The following is a 12,081-nucleotide window of genomic DNA, read 5'->3' as shown; positions in this document are numbered from 1 at the left end:
ATCCAAAAATCATCAGTTGACCTAATGCCGCTAGGCAAAAATTTAAATACTTGAACGCGAGGTTCATTGTTTAACATTCTGATCAGACTGTATGAAGCCCACTGCCACATCACAGCAAACCTCTGAGTGGGTCCCTAAATTATATTTAGCCTGAAAATGTGCGGCTCCACGTGCAATTCACCATTGCAGCGACATTGTACTAGTAGGGTAGGTGACTTGGTACCACAAAACACCAATGCTGCAAGGCTGAGTCTCCATGACTCAAGGCCACAAGGCCCTATCGACACAAAACCACTGGAACAATGGCTGCCAACAGCACCAACACCCTGTGAAAGGAGCTGTACACTTACCTCCCACCAGCTACCAATAAGTGAACTGAGAACAAAAGAGCCAGAACCCTTCCTTGCAGTCTCCTGCAAATTAAAATGCCTGTTCCAAATGGGAGGAATGCTGGTTCAAGTAAAAAACAGAGGGGAACAGAATGCAATGCAACATACCGTAGCTGGAGAAAAAGACATGAATCGCACATCCAAAAATCATCAGCTGATCTAATGTCGCTAGGCAAAAATTTAAAAACCTAAACATGAGGTTCTTGGTTTAACATTCTCATCAGACTGTTATAAAGCCCACTGCAACGTCATGGCGAACCTCTGAGTGGGTGAATGCACCAACTGAAGTCAGCGGCAGTAAAGGCCGGCAAAGAATCACATAGAAGGAAACTCAGCGTTTGGTGACGTCCATGGTTTCCAGACTTCAGGCGGTCATTGCCTGCAGAGGATTCTCTACAAAATATTAAAAATAGACACTATAATCTGACATTGGTGTTCAGATTAAAGAAGCTCAAGAAATCAAGATAAAATGTAATTTTTATTGAAAATATTTTTAAAAAGTTATTTAAAAGAATTCCACAGTATAGTACCCAACGACATGAGAGAGAGAGAGAGAGCGAGACAGAGACAGGGACAGAGAGAGAGAAAAAAAAAAATCCCGAATCCGGATCGTGCAGCCGGATTCCCGGGTCCAGGTCAGACCCGGATCGGACGCTGAAACTGCGCGGATCAGGATTTTTACAGTTCGGGTCCGCTCAACACTAATCACAACAGCAATATAGAATTTTAGTACTAGAAAGATGATACTCGTATAAAAAAATTGTTTAAAAGAACTGAGAGTCCTCAGTGGTTGATACCTTTTAATGGCTAACTGAAAAGATGGTAATAATAGCAAGCTTTCAAGACTACTCAGGTCTCTTCATCAGGCTCAATATAACATAAAATCTGAAGAGTCACATATTTATACACAACAGGACATAGATACTCGTATATTAATTTGATAAAATTGATCTCTAGGATATTTTTATATTATCAATATCATCACATCTCAGAATTACTGGTTTCAAAATGCATTAATTATAACATGTAAATCACAAGTTGAAGGACTTTGGTCTCTTGTAAGTAGCACAACACCAGTGATCTGTCTATTGTCGGAGAGATGTGGACTAATTAGTATTAACATTAGCAGCATTGATATGCGCAGTGAATGGATGGAGGAACTATTAGCCACAGATTTGCCATGCAGTAGATAGATCAGAGGAACTACAAGTCCCATACTAACTTACAGTATATAGCACTTTAATTGTCTCATTCATTATTGTGATAGAATGATGAAGTGTGATTTACATGTTATAATTAATGCATTTTGAAACCAGTAATTCTGATATTTGATGATACTGATAATATAAATATATCCTAGAGATACATTTTATCAAATTAATATATATCATATGTCTAGTACTAAAATTCTATATTGCTGTTGTGATATATGCAATTTTTTGTGATCACATTTGTCTATAGGTTCTGTGATATGAGATTCATTATTGAGATGGGATATTGTATTATATTATTTTAATGCTGATACTAGTAATACATTTATGTGATCTATCGCCATTTCCATACTCTGGAATTCTTTTAAATAGCTTTTAAAAAATATTTTCAATACAAATTACATTTATTATCTCGATTTCTTGAGCTTCTTTAATCTAAACACCAATGTCAGATTATAGTGTCCAGTCTTGTTGTAGAAGCTTTACCACTCAGGTGGGGAAGTTATTATAATTGTTTTGGCAAACCCGTGAGTTAAAATATTACAAATGAACATTTATGGTAAAGTAAATTTGTCAAATTACTTTTGAGCCCCTGATATGAGAAGGATTTGTACAAAAATAGTTGCAATTTCCAAATGTTTCATTGAATATTTTTGTTCAATCACTTTAATTAAACCTGAAAGTCTCCACTTCAATTTCAGTTGCTTAATTTCTTTTATTTTAAATAATAAATAGAGGCATGCGAGCACAAAACATGGAGAATCAGTCACTGTTGAAGATTTGTCTCACACACACCGCTCAGATCCAGATGATCCAAAGAAAGTGCAATTGGTTGCAATCAGGAATCTGCCATGGCGAAACCCTGTTCTTCCATATCTTTTGTCATTGTTTTAACTAGACATACTGTACTTTTTGCAAACAGTGGAGGTATGTTTTGAGTCATTATTTTGTTGTAGTTTGAACCCACGAGAAAAGAAGGTGTGTCAGAATTGATGGCATGTCCACCATGATATTGTGCTAGCATTTGGAGTCCTTTGAATCATCACCAATTGAAACATCCCCAGTTTATAATGGAAATTCCTTAAAAGGGGGTTCACTACTCATCATTAGTGGCCACATCCATGTCAAACTCATAGGGAAGGCTTTTGTCAAATACCTTGTGTAGTATATTCTGCCTCTGAGCAGCGCTATTGCAGTCCACTCATCCCCATCTTGTGAAGCGCCAGGCTCTGTGACCTCTGAGATCCATTGATGTCATGTCAACTTCCAGTTGACTTGGCATCACCGAGGTGGGCCCCAGTCTCCCTGAGTGACTGGAGTTTCACCGCTTGTCACAGCCCAGCATCTCACTTTCTTCTTCGTTGCAGAGCGCTGCTAGTAGCCCACAAGTCCCTCAGGGAGACTAAAGGACCCATCTCACGCTACGATATATCTAACGATATGTCGTCGAGGTTACAGAATTTGTGACGCACATCCAGCATCGTTAGAGATGTCATAGCGTGTGACACCATCGAACGACTGTTAACGAGCAAAAATACTCACCTTATCGTTGCTCGTTGACACGTCGTTCATTTTCATAATGTCGTTCCTCCTTCTGCGTGCCAGTTGTTCGTCGCTCCTGAGGCAGCACACATCGCTACATGTAACACCCTGGGAACGACGAACACAGCTTACCTGCGTCCCGCTGGCAATGAGGAAGGAGGTGGATGGGATGTTACGTCCCGCTCATCTCCGCCCCTCCGCTTCTATTGGGCGGCCACTGTGTGACGTCACTGTGCCGCCAAACGTCTAATCCACTTCAGGAAGAGGATGTTCACTGCCCACAGTGAAGTCGTTAGGGTGGTAAGTACGTGTGACGGGAGTTAACGACATTGTGCGCCACGGGCAACGAATTGCCCGTGATGCACAAACGATGGGGGCGGGTGCAATCGCTCATGCAATCGCACGATATATCGTCGCGTGTGACGGGGCTTTAAATAAAGTAGTGGACTGTTGCTGTAGTATTCCTACCCCAGAAGACATCAATTACATTGTGTAGTGTATTGTGAATAATGTCTTGCATCTTTTGAAAATATTGTAACTGTGAACTGTGATGATAATATGTGGGTTGTAATATACTGTGCTGTATTGTAACGTGTTCCTGTGTAATGTTTAGTGTAACCTGTTATATGTAGTGTTGATAATATGTGAAGAATAGCATAACACTTGTATAGGAAGTTAGTAGACCCAATAGGATAAGCAACACTTAAGTGTTGGGATAAGCCCAAGATGGGAAGGTTTAGTTGACAGGGTAAGAGACGGTTCATTCTAGAAGAGTCAGTTCAGTTCAGTTTGAGAGAGAATGAAGATCTAGTGATCAACATTAACAAATGGATAGTCTGTATGTCATTAAAGTCACATACAATGGGAGACTTGTGGCAGTAATGGGAAGAAAGTAGACTGGAGATGAGGTAGTGTGAACCTTGAGAGTTGACTAAGGGGTGTTTCACACATAGCGAGATCGCTACCGAAATCGCTGCTACGTCACGGTTTTGGTGACGCAACAGTGACCTCATTAGCGATCTCGCTGTGTGTGACACTGAGCAGCGGTCTGGCCCCTGCTGTGAGATCGCTGCTCGTTACACACAGCCCTGGTTCGTTTTTTTGGTCGTCGCTCTCCCACTGTGACGCACAGATCGCTGTGTGTGACAGCGAGAGAGCGACGAAATGAAGCGAGCAGAGAGCAGGAGCCGGCATCTGGCAGCTGCGGTAAGCTGTAACCAGGGTAAACATCGGGTAACCAAGGTGGTTACCCGATATTTACCTTCATTACCAGCCTCCGCCGCACTCACGCTGCCAGTGCCGGCTCCTGTTCTCTGCACATGTAGCTGCAGTACACATCGGGTTAATTAACCCGATGTGTACTGTAGCTAGGAGAGCAGGAAGCCAGCGCTAAGCAGTGTGCGCGGCTCCCTGCTCTCTGCACATGTAGCTGCAGTACACATCGGGTTAATTAACCCGATGTGTACTGTAGCTAGGAGAGCAGGGAGCCAATGCTAAGCAGTGCGCGCGGCTCCCTGCACATGTAGCGACGTTATGATCGCTGCTGCATCGCTGTGTTTGACAGCTAAGCAGCGTTCATAACAGCGACTTACAAGGTCGCTGTTACGTCACAGAAAATGGTGACGTAACAGCAACGTTGTTGTCGCTGTCGCTATGTGTGAACCCAGCCTACGACATGGAATGTGAACAGCATTGAAGTGAGAGACGATCCTGCATGGAAATGCCCCAAACAATAGGAGCCAGACACGAGTGGCCAGGCACATTAGCCATCAAGGTGATGGATTCATACTAACGGGCATATAATGAAAGTCAGCTTATTTGAGCAGATTCTCCACAAGCATCTGAGAATGCAAAGCTCTACTCTGACCACATTGATATGGTCCACACTCCTGTAAGGAGACCGCTGCAAAAATGACCATAATGAGTTATACTGTAACGCTGAGCTGGGTTGTGCTGGAATTCACAAGACCAGTGAGATCAGAAGCAACCCAGTGGGAACTAAGACTGTGCCTGAATATGGCTTGTAGAAATGTAATATGCTGGAATATATTCACCCGCTATCTGAAGTCTAAAGTTGTTGTAGAAAATTAACCGTTGACTTGTTGTTTGAAACAAGCTGTTGGTCTTCTTGTGAGCATGAGTCATCATCAGGTCCTGGCCAGTGGACGTTAGTGGCAGTATGCGGCCAGCACGGGTTTATAGCCAACACGACACAAGTCGACATACCCAGCCAGGACTGTGTATTTCATGTAGCATTACGGGCTGAGGGACTGGAGGGAGAGACTAGAGTACGTTTGCAAAAACGTTTGAAACTTTTGTATAGTCCAATATGCTGAATCAGCTGAGAACACCCTAAACCAGGGGTGGGCAATTAATTTTTCCATGGGGCCGCATAAGAAATTGGGATGGTTTTAGAGGGCCGGACTAATATAATTACCTCGGTTCTACATCATTATATATATATATATATAAGATGTAGAACCGAGTTAGTTATAGTGGTCCGGCATATATATATATATATATATATATAATGTGTATATATGTGTGTATATGTGTGTATATATATGTATGTGTGTATGTATGTATGTATATGTGTGCGTGTCTATACACACGCACACACAGCCGGGCCTCCTACATACAAGCACGCATGCGCGCACACACACACAGCCAGGCCTCCTATACACATGCATACACACACACACACACACACAACTAGGCCTCCTACATGCGCGCGCGCACACACACACACACACCCACACATATACACACACACATATACACACACACATACATACACACACATACACACACACACACACACACACACACATATACACACACACACATACACACACATACAGTTAGGTCCAGAAATATTTGGACAGTGACACAAGTTTTGTTATTTTAGCTGTTTACAAAAACATGTTCAGAAATACAATTATATATATAATGTGGGCTGAAAGTGCACACTCCCAGCTGCAATATGAGAGTTTTCACATCCAAATCGGAGAAAGGGTTTAGGAATCATAGCTCTGTAATGCATAGCCTCCTCTTTTTCAAGGGACCAAAAGTAATTGGACAAGGGACTCTAAGGGCTGCAATTAACTCTGAAGGCGTCTCCCTCGTTAACCTGTAATCAATGAAGTAGTTAAAAGGTCTGGGGTTGATTACAGGTGTGTGGTTTTGCATTTGGAAGCTGTTGCTGTGACCAGACAACATGCGGTCTAAGGAACTCTCAATTGAGGTGAAGCAGAACATCCTGAGGCTGAAAAAAAGAAAAAATCCATCAGAGAGATAGCAGACATGCTTGGAGTAGCAAAATCAACAGTCGGGTACATTCTGAGAAAAAAGGAATTGACTGGTGAGCTTGGGAACTCAAAAAGGCCTGGGCGTCCACGGATGACAACAGTGGTGGATGATCGCCGCATACTTTCTTTGGTGAAGAAGAACCCGTTCACAACATCAACTGAAGTCCAGAACACTCTCAGTGAAGTAGGTGTATCTGTCTCTAAGTCAACAGTAAAGAGAAGACTCCATGAAAGTAAACACAAAGGGTTCACATCTAGATGCAAACCATTCATCAATTCCAAAAATAGACAGGTCAGAGTTAAATTTGCTGAAAAACACCTCATGAAGCCAGCTCAGTTCTGGAAAAGTATTCTATGGACAGATGAGACAAAGATCAACCTGTACCAGAATGATGGGAAGAAAAAAGTTTGGAGAAGAAAGGGAACGGCACATGATCCAAGGCACACCACATCCTCTGTAAAACATGGTGGAGGCAACGTGATGGCATGGGCATGCATGGCTTTCAATGGCACTGGGTCACTTGTGTTTATTGATGACATAACAGCAGACAAGAGTAGCCGGATGAATTCTGAAGTGTACCGGGATATACTTTCAGCCCAGATTCAGCCAAATGCCGCAAAGTTGATCGGACGGCGCTTCATAATACAGATGGACAATGACCCCAAGCATACAGCCAAAGCTACCCAGGAGTTCATGAGTGCAAAAAAGTGGAACATTCTGCAATGGCCAAGTCAATCACCAGATCTTAACCCAATTGAGCATGCATTTCACTTGCTCAAATCCAGACTTAAGACGGAAAGACCCACAAACAAGCAAGACCTGAAGGCTGCGGCTGTAAAGGCCTGGCAAAGCATTAAGAAGGAGGAAACCCAGCGTTTGGTGATGTCCATGGGTTCCAGACTTAAGGCAGTGATTGCCTCCAAAGGATTCGCAACAAAATATTGAAAATAAAAATATTTTGTTTGGATTTGGTTTATTTGTCCAATTACTTTTGACCTCCTAAAATGTGGAGTGTTTGTAAAGAAATGTGTACAATTCCTACAATTTCTATCAGATATTTTTGTTCAAACCTTCAAATTAAACGTTACAATCTGCACTTGAATTCTGTTGTAGAGGTTTCATTTCAAATCCAATGTGGTGGCATGCAGAGCCCAACTCGCCAAAATTGTGTCACTGTCCAAATATTTCTGGACCTAACTGTATATACACACAGACATATATACACACACACACATATACACACACACATATACACATACACATATACACACACATACACATATACACACACACATATACACACACACATATACACACACACACATATACATATACACACACATATATACACACACACATATACACACATATATACACACCCACACCAACAAAGCACAAACACAGAACCACGTATGCATATTTACCTTAAAAAAAAATGTCTGTACACGCAGTGGAGCCGGCCTCAGCGGAGAGCAGAAACAGTGTAGGAAGTCAGAATCAGCTTCTTTGAAGTGAAGCTCCGGCCCCGCCCCCAGGTCTGCTCCCTGTCAGAGGCTGAATGCAGCTTCAGTAGAGCAGTGTGTGCAGCTGCCGGCCTCCTGTCACTGCAGACAGGGAGCTTCAGGGCCGGAGCGGCCGCACACACCAATGAGACAGGTAGTTGGGTGGCCCCCCTCCCCCCATAGGTAACTAGTAACCACTCACCTCTCCCTTCTTACTGTCCCTCCTCAGGCACCTCTGTATGTGCCCCCCGCTCAGCTGCTTCTCCTTCACATGGCCAGGCTGCACCGATGCTGTGTTCCTAGGAGCCCCCGCCGCTGCTTCTCTCCGTGCGGCCCCGGCTGCTGCAGCTTCTTTTGCTGCCGGGCGGGAAACTTTTCAAATGACACACGCGCGCCGTACTGACGACATCAGGGCGCGCGTGTGTCACACAGAGCATCTGCCGGGCAGGGAACAGAGGACAGATTCCTGCGTTCCGCTGCCTGCACTGACTGTGCGACGCTGCAGGAACTGTACTCTGTTCCCTGCACGGCACGCAGCATGTGATAAGGGCAATCTGAACACGGGCCTCCCGGAGCCTGGAGCTCCGTCAACAGGTCAGATTGCTCTCATCAGTGACCGGCCAGCAAGGACGCCCTGAGCCAGGCGGGCCGGTCACAGAGAGTAGGCGGGCCGGATGTGGCCCGCGGGCCGCCCCTTGCCCAGGTCTGCCCTAAACCAAGCCCACAGTATTGAACTAAAAATAAACAAAAACAGGCAAACACATGTAGAATAGACTTTGTAAAAGGCACAAATGGAAAGTAGAATTTGGTGCAGAGAAAAAAAAGCACAAAACACCAAAAGCTGAAAAACTGAAACTGAAAAAATGAATCAGGCTCTATATGTATAAAGCAGGCAAAGGACTTGAGCAGTCTCCATACAGTGCTGGTGCCGGCTGTGTCAAAGGGCACTGAGGAGCAACTGCTGCATTTTGAGCTTGCATTTTAAAGGCTAGAAAGAGCAGGAGGGAGACTCTTCTGATACCATATACCCCCATCCGCCAGTAGCATCATCATAGCAGATAGGAGTCTACTGAACAACCTGGGTATATTTCACACCTAGCATTCTAGAACAAAGCATTTGTTCTAATAAAATTTCCAAATATTTATCCCAAATGGTGAATGCCGAAACGAAAAAGCAAACTGAAATAGCAGGATCTGTGTCATTTCGTTAGGAATAAGGAATAAAAAAAGATCAGAAAGCCATACGGACCTCAAAATGATACTAGATAAAATATTGTCCCACCAAAAAATACAAGCTCTTGACTGCACAAGGTTTGATCTTGGGATTTACACACTGAGTGCATAATCATTGAATTGAACACCATACAATTTATATCTAGTCTCTAAAAAAATTGAATGTCCCATTTCATTAATGGAACTCAACTAAATTATTAGGGCTGCCCCCTTTGACAGGCTTCTTGACTGCTTCCAGTGGCAACTAGCAGAATCTGTCTGGTAGCCTATATGTATAATTAAAATATATGTCTTACTCAAAAGAAACCTCCAGCTGCTTCTTGATCTTGAAGGTCACTTGGATAGAGGTCACTTTATTCTAGAGGCAAATGAGCAGTGCCGAGTAATATTATATCATTCTAGTAACTCATCTTCTTCTCAAGTGTTTTCTTCTTCTACTGTAGCCAAAATATAACCAACACACAATCTAGAATAAACCAAATATCGGACTGGCCACCTTAACACATCCTTTAGTGGTCACCATTGCTTCAAATCATGGTTTCTCAGGACTGTTGAAGCCAATGTAACAAGCTTAACATAATAATTTAATATCCATTTAGGCATTTTTTATTTTAAAGATTCTTTTGACTAGCAAAAATCATATCTTTTTTTATTTCAGTGCCGAAAGTGGCTGTTCAGCTGGACAGTTTATTTCACAGATCATTACTTTGGAAGAGTGAACAGAAATTGCAGTGAGAAGGAGAGTGACATTAGCCAACTGAAAATCAGGCACAAGTATAGAAGACATAAATCTCACCAGACACAGCCAGGCATAAAACACAAAGTAGAATATAAAAAGATACACAAGATGAAAACTAGAGAAAATCAACTTTGCAATATTGTCCACAAATGCTACATAGAGAACAGACCCTTAAATAGGAGATTAGTAAAGGTTGTGTCTCCATTAGAGAACCCATTTTCAAAAACCCTCTTAGAGATTTTTGTTTAAACTTAAGGGCAGAGCATCTACAAAATAATTGTTCCTCTATAAGACCTAACAGGTCTGATGTATTCATTTCAGTGGGAATTTTGTCATTCCTCTGTGGTGGCGTTGTAAGGGGATTTAGCACTCCCCCAAATATATAGCTAAGCAACAAAGAACCCTAGTGAAGGATACTCAATAGCCAGCTAGGTAACCTTCACAGAAAAAGGGATTGGCTATTTAGGTAACCCTGTTTTGACGCCATCATGCCTACATTTCCGTTTCTCAGGCAGACATAAATGTAGGAGGCAAAGCAGCATGGCTTCAAGATGTAAAATTTGTTCAGGTGACTGATCAGCCCACAGGGCATCAATATCAGAGTTTGTAAAATTGTAGGGGAGGATCTGTTATAGATTTTTTTGCTCTGTGTTATGCCACCCAAAGACAATTTCATAAAGAATTAGCGTCATGAAAATATGCGAAAAACAATTAGATTTCTCAGAGGAAAGTTAAACCGTAACAAGCAATATCAACAAAGACATCACGTTCAATGTATTGCCTCATTTAACTTAAAGAGGTTGTCGACTACCTTTACATTAATGGCCTATCCTTAGGATAGGTCATCATCAAATCTTGATCGGCCAGGGTTCAACACCCCACACCCCCACCGATAAGCTGATTCCGGTGACGGCGGCGGCAGCAGTCAGCTGGAAATACTTTGTTCTGGAGCTACCCTGTCAACTGATAGTGGCTGTGGCCGGGTACTGCATATCTGCCTCGTATTGATTTGAATGGGAGGCGGTTGTGCAGTACCTGGTCGCAGCCACTATCAGTTGATGCAGCAGCTCCAGAACTGAGCATTTCCGGCTGCCTGCTGATGCCACCAACACTGAAAAAAGCTGATTGGTGGGGGTGCCGGGTGTCAGACAATGGCCAATCAGACATTGATGACCTATCCTAAGGAAAGGACATCAATGCTAAAGTAGTTGACAACCTCTTTAATCATTTGATCAGCCTATCCTGCACATTGCACAGTGTGATGCCCTTGTATGCACAGTTATGACTTCTCTTTCCGGCATTCTTGGCAGCATTCATTGGCTGATCATAAGCAGCATCTACCAGGGCAACTACCAATAGGTCAGTTTGAAGAAGGGGTACACATCCTGAATTGTGTTACCGTATGGTCAAATAAAAAGAATGAACTTTATAATCTTTATTCCTCTTCATATTTCCAGTCCTGGTAGCGTAGCCCTGTGGATCGTTTCTTTTCTGGTTCCAATTTGGAGCCACTTTATGGTCACTACAGGGAATGAAAAAAGTGGAAACTCAGAAGGAGAAGGTAATGAAGAAGAAAGTTGAAAGTAATGGAAGAAGAAGATTTCTATCTTATATCTATACCTAACCATGTACAATATAAGATAAAATATGAATGAATTTGTAATATTTTGCAAATGTAGCACTTTATACTTTATCTGCAGCTACTATATATTGGGTTCCCTGTTCTATTCATTTTAAAAAACATTTTTCAAACAAAATTCATGAACACAATTAGATCAAACACACCCCAAAGAGCATATCTAAGATCCTATATGAGATTAGATAAAATCAGTATCATGATTACTGTACTGACATACCCCAACAGACAATGGGGTCATGCGCCAATTCCAGGTATTTGGCTCAATTGGATTTGAAGACAAAATTGTGTTCTCAGTATAATTTTTGGCTTGAATTTCCCCACCCCTATTCCTGATATAAAGACCAGAAAGATGGTTGGATCTGCCGGTAGTAATTCAGTAGGATCGACTTTATCACCGTTTCCTACGGCTAGAGTTCTACTCTACTGCCAATTAAATCCAATAAACCTAAGGAATCAAGTGATATTGCCACCAACCATATACAAGAGAAGGCCTGTACATGGGTGTAGTTATATACAT

This window comes from Anomaloglossus baeobatrachus, chromosome 1 (genome assembly GCF_048569485.1).
Source record: "Anomaloglossus baeobatrachus isolate aAnoBae1 chromosome 1, aAnoBae1.hap1, whole genome shotgun sequence".
In the NCBI taxonomy this organism is placed as follows: Eukaryota; Metazoa; Chordata; class Amphibia; order Anura; family Aromobatidae; genus Anomaloglossus; species Anomaloglossus baeobatrachus.
Note: the sequence above shows the minus strand (reverse complement) of the source record.